This window comes from Trachypithecus francoisi, unplaced genomic scaffold (genome assembly GCF_009764315.1).
Source record: "Trachypithecus francoisi isolate TF-2019V2 unplaced genomic scaffold, Tfra_2.0 Lachesis_group12, whole genome shotgun sequence".
Taxonomy (NCBI): Eukaryota; Metazoa; Chordata; class Mammalia; order Primates; family Cercopithecidae; genus Trachypithecus; species Trachypithecus francoisi.
The window spans coordinates 22,067,016-22,081,984 of NW_022681457.1; the positions used below are offsets into that span (position 1 = coordinate 22,067,016).

Here is a 14,969-nt window from a genome sequence, read left to right on the forward strand (position 1 = left end):
AGGCCAATCTTTTGCCAAGTTGCTCCCAGTCAATGACTGAGTACAGCATGGATACCAGAGCCAGGTCATTACCACTTGACATGAGACATGCCTCTAACAGGCAATCTCTGTTTAGGGACTTCCCATCAGCCTAGCCAACATTTTCTCAGAACTGCACTGTGGTGTGAGGCTCTTCCCATTTATCCTCCATCATTTCCTTTCTCCTCTGACAGCTTTCAAATCTACATAGTGATTTGAAGGCCGCTGTTCACTTTCCCTTTATCATGCACACACTGTAGATCAAATCCACATGTATAATTTTAACTTTACGGTAGACTCCTTCTGGCCTAATCTGACTTTAAAAATTGGTGGCTCTGACATAATTAAGCCTATAATGGGTAGTTTCAGAGGCATGTTCTTTTGGTGTCTCATAGACAAGCCTTATGTTTCTGCTAGGGCCCAGTAACACACACGGAACTCTTTTTTCAAAAGACATATTCTCCATTGCAGATGGCATAGCTTTGCTCCAGAACCACAGGGGCCTGTGCTGCGATTCTGTCAATGGGGCTTACCATAATTCCATACAACATCTTTTTCCACCACTGATACTTACAATAACATAGGGTATGCAAAAGCAGCAGGGTTGCTTGCACTACAGCTGAATCTGCTACCATTTTCCAAGGCCATCAATAATTCATTAGTTGGTAGAGGGGTACCAACATCACTCCTCTGTAGGCCAGGGCTGACCAGTAGAAGATAAGTCTCAAAGCTAGGCTCCTTAGTAACCTTGGGCATGAGGGAGTCCCTATGACTTGTGGTGACAATATTTAAACACAAGAAACCAGACCTACTGTGACCTGGGCATTCCCTTTGACTAGGGTTTGTTCGTAGGTCCATAATGATGAAATCATCAGCACTTATGGCATTTAATTCTCTATTGAGGATGGATGTCTTGTGCCAGGAACTATCTGTCCCCTACATTCCACTCAGGATGCCATCCTCATTGCCAGCCAGTTAATGAGTGAGCCAGTCCCCAAATCTCTGTCTTCTCAGACCACTCTAGGTATCACCTAGTTTTCCTTTTAGAGCCTCAGAGAAGCAGACAACAAAATGGGATTCAATGCACAAAAAATTTATTGGGGAAATGTGTAGCTACATAACAGTCAAATCCAGGAGTGGATTCAAAAGACACCATAAAGAGAAGATCATCACTAAGCTATGGGTAGTGAACCTCTTCATCCACAGTATGTGGAAGGAAAAGTAGCCTGCAATGACAATATTCAGAGTTTCTTGGGCAGCAGTTATTAGTTAATCACCTGGCCAGATTGTAGACACTTGGATGTGAAAAGCCTGCAGGATTAGAGATATGGCGATCTGGAATAGTGGCATATGGATGGACAGAGAGTCATAGAGGAAGTGAGAGAACACGAAGTAACAAAAGTTTTGTTTTACACATGAATGTACATGAGAAAGCACCTACCATGGGAGAGACACTGAAGAACAACGTAAACACATGACTCAGCAAGATGACATAAGCCAGCTTCATCATTAGACACCCCAAAAGTAGTGTGATCAACATATAAATGGAGAAGCCACAGAGGCAGAAACGTAAACATCCACACACAGGCCAAACAGCATGGCTGTTCTCTTACCAAGGCTGGTTAAACTTCTGTTGAGTCTGAATGTCCAACGCATCCAGCCATTTCATAGCAAGCTGGCCATGTTGAGTCTCTTCTATCCTGGATGGCAAGCTATTCTATGGGTTGGTTTTCCTGCTTACAGAGTTTTAGCCATTACCACAATCTGGGGACACAGGGGATGCCTGATTCACAAGCGTGGAGTATCAGACAGCATAGCATCTGACAAAGGACCCACCTCACAGTGAAAGAGATACAAGACTGGACCCATGACTATGAGATTCACGGGTTGTTTAGGAACAAAAAGTAACTATAACACTTTTAAGCACTTTTTTATATTCATGTCCACAGCATTTCCACCCAACAAAACAAAATTCAGCAAGTCTTATGTGACTTTCTAACAAGAATCACCTTCCAGTTTCCAATAACATGCTCCTAACGTCCATGTGATATAAGACTATTAGAAATTTAGAAATTACCTGAATGGAAAGAAAAATATTTTTAAGTGAAAATAAATAAATAACGCAAATGAACAGAAAAATAGAACAGAGTACCCAAAAGCTGTGTGACCATATTAAATGGTCTAACATACGTGTAATTGGAGCCCAAAAAGGAGGAGAGAGAGAGGCAGAAAGAAAAAGGTTTGAAAGAATAACATCCAAGAATTTTGCAAAATATAACAAAACACATCAAATTACAGATCTAAGAACCTCAGAGGACCTCGAGCAGGATAAATACTATATGTTATACTCCATTTGGCTTATTATCTCAAGAACCTTGTAAAGTAGCAAAGTGAATATTCATATTTCTTATAGATTAGGAAGGGTTAAGTAGGTTTTGTCCACAGTCACATAGTTGGCCCTGGAGGCAGAACTCTGAAGACTACTGGGGACTTCTTTGCCCTGTCTCCTTCTTTTCCTTTCCTTGAACGTTTTTTGCTGCCTCTCCCATGTACTTGCTGGGCAATCTTGGACTTATTACTTGAATTTCCCTTCTTTTTTTAAAAAAAGGACTCTAATAGTACAGGATTGATTCCTGAAAATACATTTAAAGAACCAGGACAGAACTTGGGGAATAATTCTGCACTCTACAATCCCCGTGACTTTGGGGTGTGGGCACCATCTGTGAATCTGCTTTCTCTCTGAGTTATAGGCAAGATATAAGCATGGGTTTCTTCTACTCCTAGATTCCATATTTACCAGAGAATTCTATGGTTCCTGTTCCTTATCGTGGCTGGAGGCGAAAGAGGAACAGGGCAGGCCTTATTTGGTGATTAACTTTTGTACATTATATTCTCCAACTGTTTTTTTTTTCCCTAGCTTGGAAAATTATATTTATCTAGGATATTTGTTTATTAGAGGTGATTATGTGGAAGGAGGTTTGGAGCAAATTTTCCTTGTCTCATCCTCTAACCTCTTCCAAGTATTTCTTTGTTATACCTGAGCTGTTTTTTTTAAACTATAAAAATTATAATTGGATTTTTTAATTTTTACTCTTCATTTCCTCCAGTGACAGCCTACCTTTCTTTGCACCAATACTGGTTTCTTATTTCTGAGTCTGAATGGAAGAATGTCACAGAGTAAAACAGATGTGCACAGGAAAACGGAGAAATAAAAGCACACCAGTTTATTATATTGCATACTATCATCACTGTCTTTATTGTCAATATTATTGAATCATAATTAGTTTAATAAACAAACATTTCTTTATTGTTCCTAAAAACAACCTATGCCCATTGCATCCATAAAAGCCAAGTAAAGCATGCTGTGGACACTCCGGCAATCATCCAGCCACCTCCTAAATTATTTATGACATAGCTCCTGTATTCTTCCAGCTGCTAGCTCCTGGCCCTTAGCTTGAGGGCTTCAGGTATCCCTAAATTTTGGTTTCCCTGCCTTGGTTCAGAATACTTACTACTGAACTATGGACTCTTCCCTTCCTGACTCTTTCAACTAGAAGTCACTACCCTTTTTTTGCCCCCAGGGATCCAAGCCTCAGCACAGATCCTGCTCAGCTGACACACAGGCTCTTTTCAAGGTTGGGTGATAAAAACATTGCAAGGGAATAAAGAATCAATGGCTCCAGCCAAAGTTTCTCCCTCTCTTTTTGTCTCTTTCTGTCTGAAAGAAAAAAAAAAAAATGTGCTCCAAAGTATGCAAGCATTTATTGTGAAACATACTTCCCCTTTCTGTATAAAACGATGTAAACACATCCGCTAACATATGGGTCCATGTGTTCCTTCACTAAGGTGTGATGAGACTCGGCGCGGCATATACACCAGGTGATGGGAGCTTGCCGCAGTGCGGGCGCAAGTGTTGCTGTCTCCTGAAGCAGGTGCACGGAAGCCCATGTGAGTAGAAGGCCCTGTGAAGGAAAAGTGTGGTTACTCAGACCCACAGCTTTAACACAGGAGTATTAGGTTCCAAGTTCACTCTGTTTATTTAGCAAACTTCTGTTTGAACTTACTGAGCTTCAGATCTTAAGTCTTAAAAAAATCACCTTACAGAATAAAAATTATAGCCACATCAGCTGAGAGCTGAGGATGCAGAGATTAGGTGAACTTTCTACAGTAGTGATTCTCAAATTTTAACATCCTAAGAATCACTCAGAAGGCTATAAAATACAGACTAAATAGAAGAAATAAGTTCCCAGTACAGTAGGAATGACTTAGTTAATAATTTATTGCACATTTCAAAAGAGCTGGAAGAAAAAATTTGTAATGTTTCCAACACAAAGAAGTTACATGTTTGAAGTGATGGATATTCCAATTACCCTTATTTGATCACTACACATTGTATACAGGTATCAAAATATCACGTGTACCCCAAAACTTTGTATGACTATCATATATGGATAAAAATAAATAAATTTTTAAAATACACAAATTGCTGAGTGTGACATGGCTCTCCCCCACCCTGCCGAGTTTCGAATTCAGTAGTTCTGGAGTGGGGCTGTACAATTTGCATTTCAAACATGTTCCTAGGTGATACTGATGCTGCAGGTCCAAGAACCACACTTTGAAAAACACTTCTCTAGCACGCAATGCATGTGACTGAGGTCAAAAGCCCTGATAAACTAAAGTCAGAAACACCAGACAGCAGCGCTCTAAAAGGTACTATTAGTCAAAACCAGGAAAGAAAAGAAAGTCATCATGCTCGGGAAGAGGGACAGGGAGGAAAACTGGATACCAGGCCCGTGAGGCTGGAGCAGTCCCGTCAATATGTACTTTCAAATGCTACCCTCTTAACTGCTTTAGTCTTTTGTCATATAGTAAACTTAGATAACACCAAAAGGTAGGACTTCCAAACAGAAATATTCTGTGTTTGTGTGTGTGTGTGTGTGTGTGTGTGTGTGTGTGTGTATTAATAGGTGAGACTCCTGCCAGCTCATTGATTTATTGATTGAAGTTCTTCTAAGCGTGGGCACCCCATTGGCTATGGGAGAAGCAGGAATGGACTAAAGGTACTGCTCTTGACTTTGGAGGTCTCATAATCTAGCAAATGTGTCCATCCCAAATCGGATCATGACACATGCCAGACACAGAGAGAGGGCAGTTTAATTAATGCTAATTTGAAAGAGGTAGTGTCAGAGGAGGCTGCATGGAGGAGGTGACATTTAAATGGATCTTGAAGGATGAGCAGGGGTTTAACTGGCAGGGACATTTGAAGAATAGCATTTGTTTTCTATGTGAAAGGAAAAATAATTTCTTTTCCAAGGAAGGAATAATATTTCATCTCAGAATCATTTTCATCCATATTGAAACATATTATGTAATGTCAATAGGTATCCAAAATGAAGGTAAAATACAGAGTAGAGAGTAGTTGGAATAAATACATTTCACAAAGGCAAAATATCTCCCTGAATAGAAAGCTTTTTTTTTTTTTTTTTTTTTTTTTTTAATCCTTATCTCTTTCCTGCTGACATGCCTCAAGGGAGCGCTTTCATTTAAAGCTGTTGAATTTCCTGAATTCCACTGTGTGTTTCAGCAAACTTCTTCGAGCCAGAGTGTGAAACAAAGAAAATTTGTACTACCAGAGCACCCTCAACATTCCACAGGCAGCTTATTGGTTGGAAGAATTAGCTATAGGTGTTAATAATAGTAAAATACAATAATTATAATATGCATTGCTTTATAATTTCCACTAACATATTTGTATGATGCTGCTTGGGCTGGTATAACAAAATACTGTAGCAGAGTGGCTTAGACAATAGAAATTTATTTCTCACATGTTTGGAGGCTGGAAGTCCAAGATCAATGTGCTGGCAGGGTTGGTATCTGGTGAGACCTTTCTTCCTGGCTTGCAAATGGCTGCCTTCTCACTGCCCTTATGCAGCCTTGGCACTGTGTGCACACAGAGAGAGAGGAATCCCTGAGAGCTCTTCCTTTTCTTATAAGGACACCAGTCCTATCAGACTAAGGCCCCATATTAATGACCTAATTTTAACCTCAATTCCCCCTTAAACACCATGTCTCCAAATACAGTCACATCAGGGGTTAGAACTCAACACACAAATTTGGGGGAGGACATAATTCAGTCCATAATGGTACTGTAAGTTTCTCAAGGTTAGCTTATTTTATTAGTCCCCTGTACTTTCTAATCCATTTCCTCATACACAGTAGGCCATTTGACTTGAATGGACTCACATTTACTCCCACGGTGAATTATCCTAGCAGCAGCATGAGTTGGGCAGGGGAGCTATTATTATCACCCCAAATTTACACATGAATAATCATGGCTCACAGTAAGTATCCAGTATATGCCAAGCACTTGTTCAACTCTGCATAAATTAACTGTCATTATTCTTCTTTCATTAATGAGGAAATTGAAGCCCAGAGAGGTTAAATAATTGCCCAAGATGAGATATTAAAAGGCAAAGCCAGTATTCAAACCCTAGCAGGCCAGCTCCAGACCCCACAGTTTTAGCCATGATGCTATGCATCCTCTCCTGATGGCCACCAAAGTCCTGTGGCTTACCAAAGCTTTCTTATTTGGTGGCTGTATTGGTGCCCTAGGGCTGCCGTAACAAGTTATCACAAACTTGGTGGCTTAAAACAATGGAGATTTACTCTCTGCCAGTGATGCAAGCCAGAAGTCCAAAATCAAAGGGTTGACAAGGCCCCACAGCTTCCATCCCTGGTCTCTTTAGCTTCTGGTGGCTCCAGGGAGCCCTTGGCTTGTAGCGGCATCACTCCAATCTCTACCTCCATTCATACATGGTCTTATCCTGTCTCTGGGACTCTCTTCTGTGTAACTCATGTAAAAATAAATTGTCATTGGATTTAGAGCCCACCTAGATAACCCAGGATGATCTCATCTGAAGATTTTTACCTTAATTACGTCCACATAATACTTTTTTCCAAATAAGGTCACATTCACAAGTTCTGAAAGCAGAATGTGGACATACCTTTTGGGATACCACCATTGAGCCCACTACTGCACAAATAGCCACCTATAATCCAGGAAATGGAGTAATATCAGTACATCCTCTGCCTGGCATTTTTTACTAGAATCTTATCCTCTTTCCCTCTCCCCAGACTCATCCACATGGGTACTCTGGTTCCCATCATGTAAAACATGCCCAACCCTTAGTTATGAGTAGTTGACTCATGGTGCACACTAACTCAAACTTATCCAAGATGTACCTTCCCTAAGAAGTTTCAGCTTGAGGCAAAGAGGGAAATGGGACAAAAACTGGTTTTTTTGTTTGTTTGATTGGTTGGCTGGTTGTTCTTGGAAGCCATGTTTACCAGCAGGGCTGGGCTAGGTTGAGCTGAGACAAGCAAGGGATCTAGGGTACCAAACTTAGGGATTGGCACATGCAAGGCACTGAGAGTGATAGCCTCATTAAATTTGAGACCTAAGGTGTCTTACTTGCCTCATTCTAATCCTCCTGACCTTGTTTCTTGGCATGAGCAGCAGAGGGTTAGAGGAGACCCTGGTGGCAGAGGCAGGGGGACAGAGACATGAAAGAGAGAGAGAACTGGTGGTATTCAAGCGACTGGTTCGGGTTTTCTTGAAGCTTAGTAAGATCTCTGTTATTTGGTTCTATTACATGCTCCAGTATCCATATTAATATGTTCTTTTTTCTATTATTATTATTATCAACAGTTTAAACTTGTTTGAGTTGGCTTTCTATCATTTGCAACCAAAAGAATTCCAAACTAAAGTCTAGGTGTTTTAACCCCTTATCCTTACTTTCCCATTATTTCTTAGTATGAAGAGACTGAACCAAAGAGAGGAAGATGATTTCCATGAAGCCATAGCACCTATGAAAGTGGAAACCCTGGTCTCAGCATGACAACCTCCACGTGGTTAAGAAGGTTCTCTCAAAGACATGAAACTGGCTCCTCCTTGCTTTCGTTTTTCATAAAATTTGTATATTTTGTCCTTTCAGTGTGTAGACAGGTAGAAACTTATTGGTGATTTAAGAAAATCTGTATGAGCATCAATGATTAGACTATGCCCTTGGGTACTAATTAAATATATTTGGCTATTTTATCATGCACAAAGTGGGCCAGAGCACTGTGTTTTTATTATTCTGCTGTGGCTGTTCATGGATTTTTTTCTTTTCTCATCTGTAGCTTTGAATATACCTGCTGCTTCTAATATGCCATTTTCAATGTTTTAGAAAAATCAAAGGGTAAATAAATTAGCATAGACTAATTAACACTTCATTTTTAAGCTTATAACCAAAATGATATAAATCCCCTCTGGAAACTATTGATCTCACTCTGACCTCAAACATATCTTCCTTGTATCAGACATAGAAAAGAAAATGTCCTAAACAGAGCCACCATTAAATCATCTTCCAATGCAATGCCTTCTCCTCTTCCTCCTACAAAATAGAACCTTTCGTAGAAAGATAAAAGGAATTATAGAATGTATTCAATAAGGTCAATTTTCTTCTGTCTCATTTCCTGGTTTGCTTATATGGGAAACGGTTTTACTTTCTGCATATGGGCACCATCCCTTTTGAGGTTATCATTATGGACCACATAACAATGTTTCCCTCAATGACAGACCACATATACTGCAGTGGTCCCAGAAGACTGTAGTACTATATTTTTATTTTTACTGTACCTTTTCTATTTTTGGATATGTTTAGATACATAACTATTTACCATTGTGGTACAGTTGCCTACAACGTTCAGTACAGTAACGTGCTGGACAGGTTTGTAGCCTGGGAGCAGCAGGCTGTGCCATAGTCTGGGTGTGTAGTAGGCCACGCCATCTAGGTTTGTGTTAAGTACACTAGATGACATTTCCACAACATCAAAATTGCCCAGATGTATTTGTCAGAGCACACCCACGTCATTGTATGATGCATGACTATAATAACAATAACTGCCATTTGCTGAGTACCTCATCTATCACAGGAATTTTACAGTCTCTCTCACTGAACCCTCACAAGCCTCTTATTTAAAAATTAGCAGCCCCTTTTCATAATGAGAATACTCCAGTTTAGAGAGGGCAAGTAGGTTGCTCAATGCCACAGACCGAGAGAATATTAAAACCAGGATGTAGGACCCAGCGCCAGCGTTCTTTCCATGGTACCAGGCAGGGTCAGAGTGTGTCTGCCCTTTGCAAGCATTTACCTTTTCTCCAAGGGAAAGAATAAAGGAAGTCTTGGGATCTGCTGTGTTCCTGAGCAGTTCACATTGACTGGTCATCTGCTTGAATTTATTTCAGAGTAGCCAAGTAATCTATTCTACTCCAACACAGCTGAGAATATCTTTCCTTCTCCAAAATCAAGCCCAGCACTAGGTTGGTTGACTTCTGCCTGATTTTTTTAAGTTAATAAATTCTTTCCTGTCTCTTTCCCTGCTGCAATTCTTAGTGCATTTTTCTTCATTTGCTAAATGTTTAATGTTCTCTTTCTCATTTTCAAACTCTTTCCCATATAGCTAGTGTCTCCTTATTTCCCCTGGGCTGTTTTATTTCCCCAAATTGTTCATCATATGTGATAATATGAAGAATCTGTAACAGGGCTTCAGAAGACTAGCTTCTCACTTTGGCCCTTTCCAGACTGATGCGACTATGGGCAAGTCACTTTCACTCACTGAGCTTTATTGTCCTTTTTTGTTAAATGGAAAATTGTGTTTTAGAGTCTCTAATATCCTTGCCAACTGATCCCTCTGCCAGTTTCACTACACGGTGATCTGCAAAACCTCTGTTGTGAATAAATGAGACATCACCTCCTTCATTATTCTCTTCCCCAAAAGAAAAGTCTCCCACAGGCTGTCTTCCAAAAAGAAGAGGAGGAATTTAACTCATTCTTCAAACTCCTGGTTGCCTTCCATATCATCATTTGACACTCATTTATTTAACTAACAATTACTGACACCTAACAGGTCAAGCCCAATGACTCTGTGTTGGAACCTAGAGATTCAGATGAGAAAAGCGCAAACCCCATCATCAGAGACACAAACTGGCACATAATGGAAACACAGAGAGGGGAAATTCTCTCATCATGGCAGGTGCTGACACTAAGAACATTCTTCCAGAAGTGTTTATAGTGAAGCTAAGTCTCAAAAGCTGATTAGTGAAGTGTTTAAGTGCCCAGACTCTGCAGTCAGACAGATCTAAGATCAATGTTGCCTCAAATAATCACTAGCTCTGTGATCTTGAACAAGTTACTTGACCTTTCCATGTCTTATTTTTCTTCATCTGTAAAATGGGAATCACATTACTAAATTCATAGGATTTTGGGGAAGAGTAACATTTATTAACTAAAAACATAAAGTATATACTACTATACTAAATCCCAAGAATGTTGTGGTAAGAAACACATTATAAATATATATAATGATATTCAGTCACACACCATATAATGACATTTTGGTTACCAAAGACTGCATATACAAAAGTAGTCCCATTTATAATACTGTATTTTTAGTGTACTTTCCTACGTTTAGATAGGTTTAATACACAAATACTTAACCATTGTGTTACAACTGCCTGCAGTGTTCAGTATAGTAACCTGCTGTACAGATTTGTAGCCTAAAGGCAATAGACTATGTTACATAGCCTAGGTATATAGTGGGGTATATATACCATCTAGGTTTGTGTAAGTACACTCTATGACAGGGGTGTCCAATCTTTTGACTTCCGTGGGCCACATTAGAAAAAGAAGAATTGTCTTGGGCCACACATAAAATACACTGACATTAATAACAGCTGATAAGCTAAGAAAATCACAAAAAAGCTTTAGAAAAGTTTACAAATTTGTGTTAGGTCACATTTAAAGCTGTCCTGTTGCATGTGACCCACACACCACGGGTTGGACAAACTTGATCTGTGATATGCTCACACAATAATTAAATGGCCTAATGATGCATTTTTCAGAGCATAGCCCCATCACTAAGCAACATAGGAATACATACACAGACACACACATTCTCAAATACATATATTTGTGTGTGTGTGTGTGTGTGTGTATACTCTCAAAAATTCCAGGTACAATTATAAACACTTTGTATGCATTAATTCATTTAATACTCACTGTGACCCTATGATTTAAATACTATTATTTTTCCCATTTTAGAGATGAAGAAACAGGCACAGGAAGAATAAGTGATTACTCCAAGCTGCCAGAGCCTGAATTCTGACCAAGACAGTCTGTCTCTGGAGTCTATTCTCTCAACTACTGTTCCTCCTGCCTCTACTAACCTAACCATAACCCTCTGCCACCTTGATGCAGTCCTGTGAGCTCTGAAGTGCAGTAAGCCCTTGTGGAGCTGTCAGTATAGTGGAGAAACACAATCAAACAAAACAATAATCATGAACCGTGAAATCACTTCCCGGGCTTCTGGGCTCCTGGACTGGTTTAGGACCCAGGCCTGTCCAGTTAGATTACCACATCCCATAGAGATTGGTCCAGCGATCTGCACACGACCCAAACTGACCCTAGAATTGTTGCTAGAATTAATGGGAAAGGAGAGTTCTTTTCAGTAGAGTTGCCTGGAGCTGCTGGTGCCAGGGCCAGCTTGAGTCTGAAGACAACAGAGAAAGAGGAAGAGCCATGAGACCAGGAGAAACAGATCCCTGGCAAGACCCACTCCTGCATCCTGAGCCTCTCAAACCTGTTTTGTTTAAGCCACTTTGGTTAGGTTTCTGTCACTTTCACATGACTCTTAACACACTCAGGAAAGTATATGTAATTATCTTTACACAGTACCACTAATCACCTGGTAGCTATGTGTACAGCCATTTTTAAAGAACAAGTAAGAGTTAATCAAATATAGAAGCAGAAATTGTTCTCTATAGAGGAACATGAATGTGCAATAGCACAGAGGTACAAGAGATCATTGCTTATTAATGAAGAGTGAATTCCAGAGTAATCCAGCTGTAACATCCAAACCTCATCTTATTATTGTCATCAACTGACCTCTAGATAATTCATCTTTAATGAGAACTTCAGTAACTGGCCAGGAATTTCCCACTTCATTTCTTTCCATGCCCTGGAAAATTTTAAGCATCTACGCAGATATATTCTAATTTGGTACTTTTCCTACATTTATAGTGAATCGGTTGAAACTGCCAGATTACTGATCTCAAGGCATTGGGTCTTTGAAATCAGCAAAAACACCATGTTTCTGTAAGTCTTACTAAGCATCTTACCAGGCTGGTCTAGTGCACTCAGCCTTTCCTGATCAGCCTGTCCTTCTGCATGTAAACTATTATGATGTTTATCTTATGGTAAAGAAATAGAGTCTCAGCAAGGTGATGTAGTTGACTTGAAATTGCAGTTTGGCTGGGTAGTGCTGGGACTTGTCCCACTCCCAAGCCTATGCTCTTTGCATTATGTGGCCTTGGTTAACACTTTTGTCTTAACTGAAACATGAGATTTGGCCATAATACTATTATCCATTGTCATTGTATGATTTTCCAGAGATCCTTTGTATTCATCCCCAAACTCTGATAAAGGCTTACGGGACTGTGCCTTAATTCCACATGGAAGACAGCACAGTACCCCCACCAGCTGACCACAGGGAGAGATGTCAATGAGAGAAAACGTACAACAATCAGCCAAACTTCCCTTGTCAATCCCTGGCTGATTGTACTGGGGCTTCTTTGCTGGAGTCACTGGAAATGTCACTTGCAAGGGGCACATTGTAGACGCCATCAATTTGAAATGTAGAATACCAGATCTCTTTATGCAGTGTGAATTTCATTTTGATCGGACTAGACATCTGTTTTGTGAGCTCCTTAGGAATCCATGTTGCCTTTCAGTTCTTCATTATCTCACTGGACCACTGGCCGAAACGGCCTCTTCACGGGCCTTCCTGCTTCCACTCTTGCTTTGAACATGCCCCTTCCACACTGAAGTCCAGGAGAGCTTTCTGCACCATGATGAATTGCACATATCTTCCCTTCAACCTACTAACCCTTCCCATCTAGGTCAGGGAAGAAAGTACATATGCTGGTTATAGAGAAGCCATTTGTGCCTGGATCTATAGGATGATTCTTTATAACATAACCCCAAGGTATAGAGGAGACAAAGCAATTCTTATCAATATGTGGCAAGAATTGTTATTTTTCAAGAAATCGGGTCAAAGTCTTAGTAATAGAATAAATGATAAAGCTTCATGGAAGTACAGACTTAAGACATAAAATCTAAAATCTTTACTAAATGACTGTAAGCACATCTTTATTGTCCTCGGTACCAGAGGTCACATCTTCCATCATGTCCTACCCCTACTTACTGGAATAATTATTGAAATTGCATTGAAACCAGAATTCAGCTTGGGGAAAGTTGACAATATTTGTGATGTTGACTGGTTTAATTCATGAGCACAATCTTTCTGTTTATTTCAAGTTTCTTTAATTTCTCTCAGTAATATTTTGTACTTTTCTATGTAAAATTCTCAAATAATTCATTAAATTTATCTCTAATTTTTTAATTTTTTCCAGTTTATAGAAATATAATTAATTTTTGTTTATGGACTTTGAATCTCCCATTATTGTTAAATTCAATTATTAACTTCAATAGTTTGTGTATTCTTTTGATTTTCTCTATAAAACAAGTTTTGGGCTTTATTTCTCTGAACAACAAAAGTTTTCTTTTTTCTTTTCAGTCCTTAAGTCTTCTATTGACTTTGGTCTCACCTTATTTCACTGGGTAGGAACTTCAGAAAATGTGGGAAAGTGGTTGAAAAAGCAAATAATCATCTTGCTTCCAATTTCAAGGGGGAAACTTTCAATATTCCACTAAGTATGTTTCTAATAGATACCTATAAGTTTAAGTAATATCCTTCTATTAATAGTTATAAATCTTTGGTTTCTAGTTTGCTGAGAAATTTCTTTTCTATCATAGGTAGTGTTGACTTTTCCTTAAACTTTTGAGATAACTGTGTGATTTTTTCTCCTTTATTTTCTTAATGAAATGATTGATTTTCTAATGTCAAACAAACTTTTACACCTACATAAACCCAACTTGTCTGTGATGTATTATCCTTTTTTATGATTGGGAAGTCTGTTTTCTAATATTTTTCTCTACAATTTCTGTATCTTGGCTTACAAGAGAGATCGGCCTGTAATTTTTCTTTCTTGTAATTTGCTTTATTATATCTTGGTTTCAGGGTTATGCTGATCACTGCAAATGAGTTAAAACCAATTCCCCTTTTTCTAGTCTCTGAGAAGGTTTCTTGTAGAAATGATGTTAATTCTTCTGCAGACTTTTGAAAGAGTTCACCTGTAAGGCTATCTAGACATACACTTTTCTTTGTGAGAAGATTTATAGTTTATGGATTCAATTTCTTTAACAAATATAGGTACATTTTATATTGATTTATTCCATTGCTAATTTCTTCAAGTTGTATATTTAAGTTGTATGTTTCAAGGGATATATCCATTTTGTCTAAATTTTCAAAGTTTTTGGCATCAAGTTTATAGTATCTACTTATGATTGCTCTAATGAATTTATCTGTAATAAAGTCCCCTTTTTATTGTTATTGCTGCTTGCACCTTTCTTTCATTCTCTCTGCTTTTTTTTTTTATAAATCTTGGTGAAAGTTAATCAATTTCACTAGTTTTATCAAAAATATATTTTGGATTGTTTGGTGTTCTTTATTATGTAGTTTTATTTTCTATTTTCAATATTTTTTGCTTCTTATATGTATTAATTACTTCCTTGTAGTTTTCTGAACTATTATTTTTCTATCTTCTTGAGATAAATGCAGAGATCATCAGTTTCAGCCTTTTTTATGTTGCCATATGAATTTTAAGGGAATACATTTCCCCTAATAGCTTGATCTGCATCCCACAGGTTTGACAGGTCGTAATTTTACTACCATTTAGTTAAAAATATTTTCTAATTTTGGCTATGATTTCTTCTTTGACCCATCTGTCT

At 38.7% G+C, this 14,969-nt stretch overlaps 1 long non-coding RNA gene across 1 annotated transcript in view; it reads right to left on the reverse strand.

Annotated features, from left to right (window-relative positions):
• The window catches only part of LOC117093807, a 102,701-nt gene that overhangs the window by 20,101 nt on the left and 67,631 nt on the right, over nt 1-14,969 (reverse strand). Inside the window, exons 5-6 of the long non-coding RNA XR_004441248.1 lie at nt 5,844-5,958; nt 3,796-3,980 (exon numbers count right to left, since the gene is read on the reverse strand). This is a non-coding gene — a long non-coding RNA (uncharacterized LOC117093807). The remainder of the gene's footprint in view (nt 1-3,795; nt 3,981-5,843; nt 5,959-14,969) is intronic.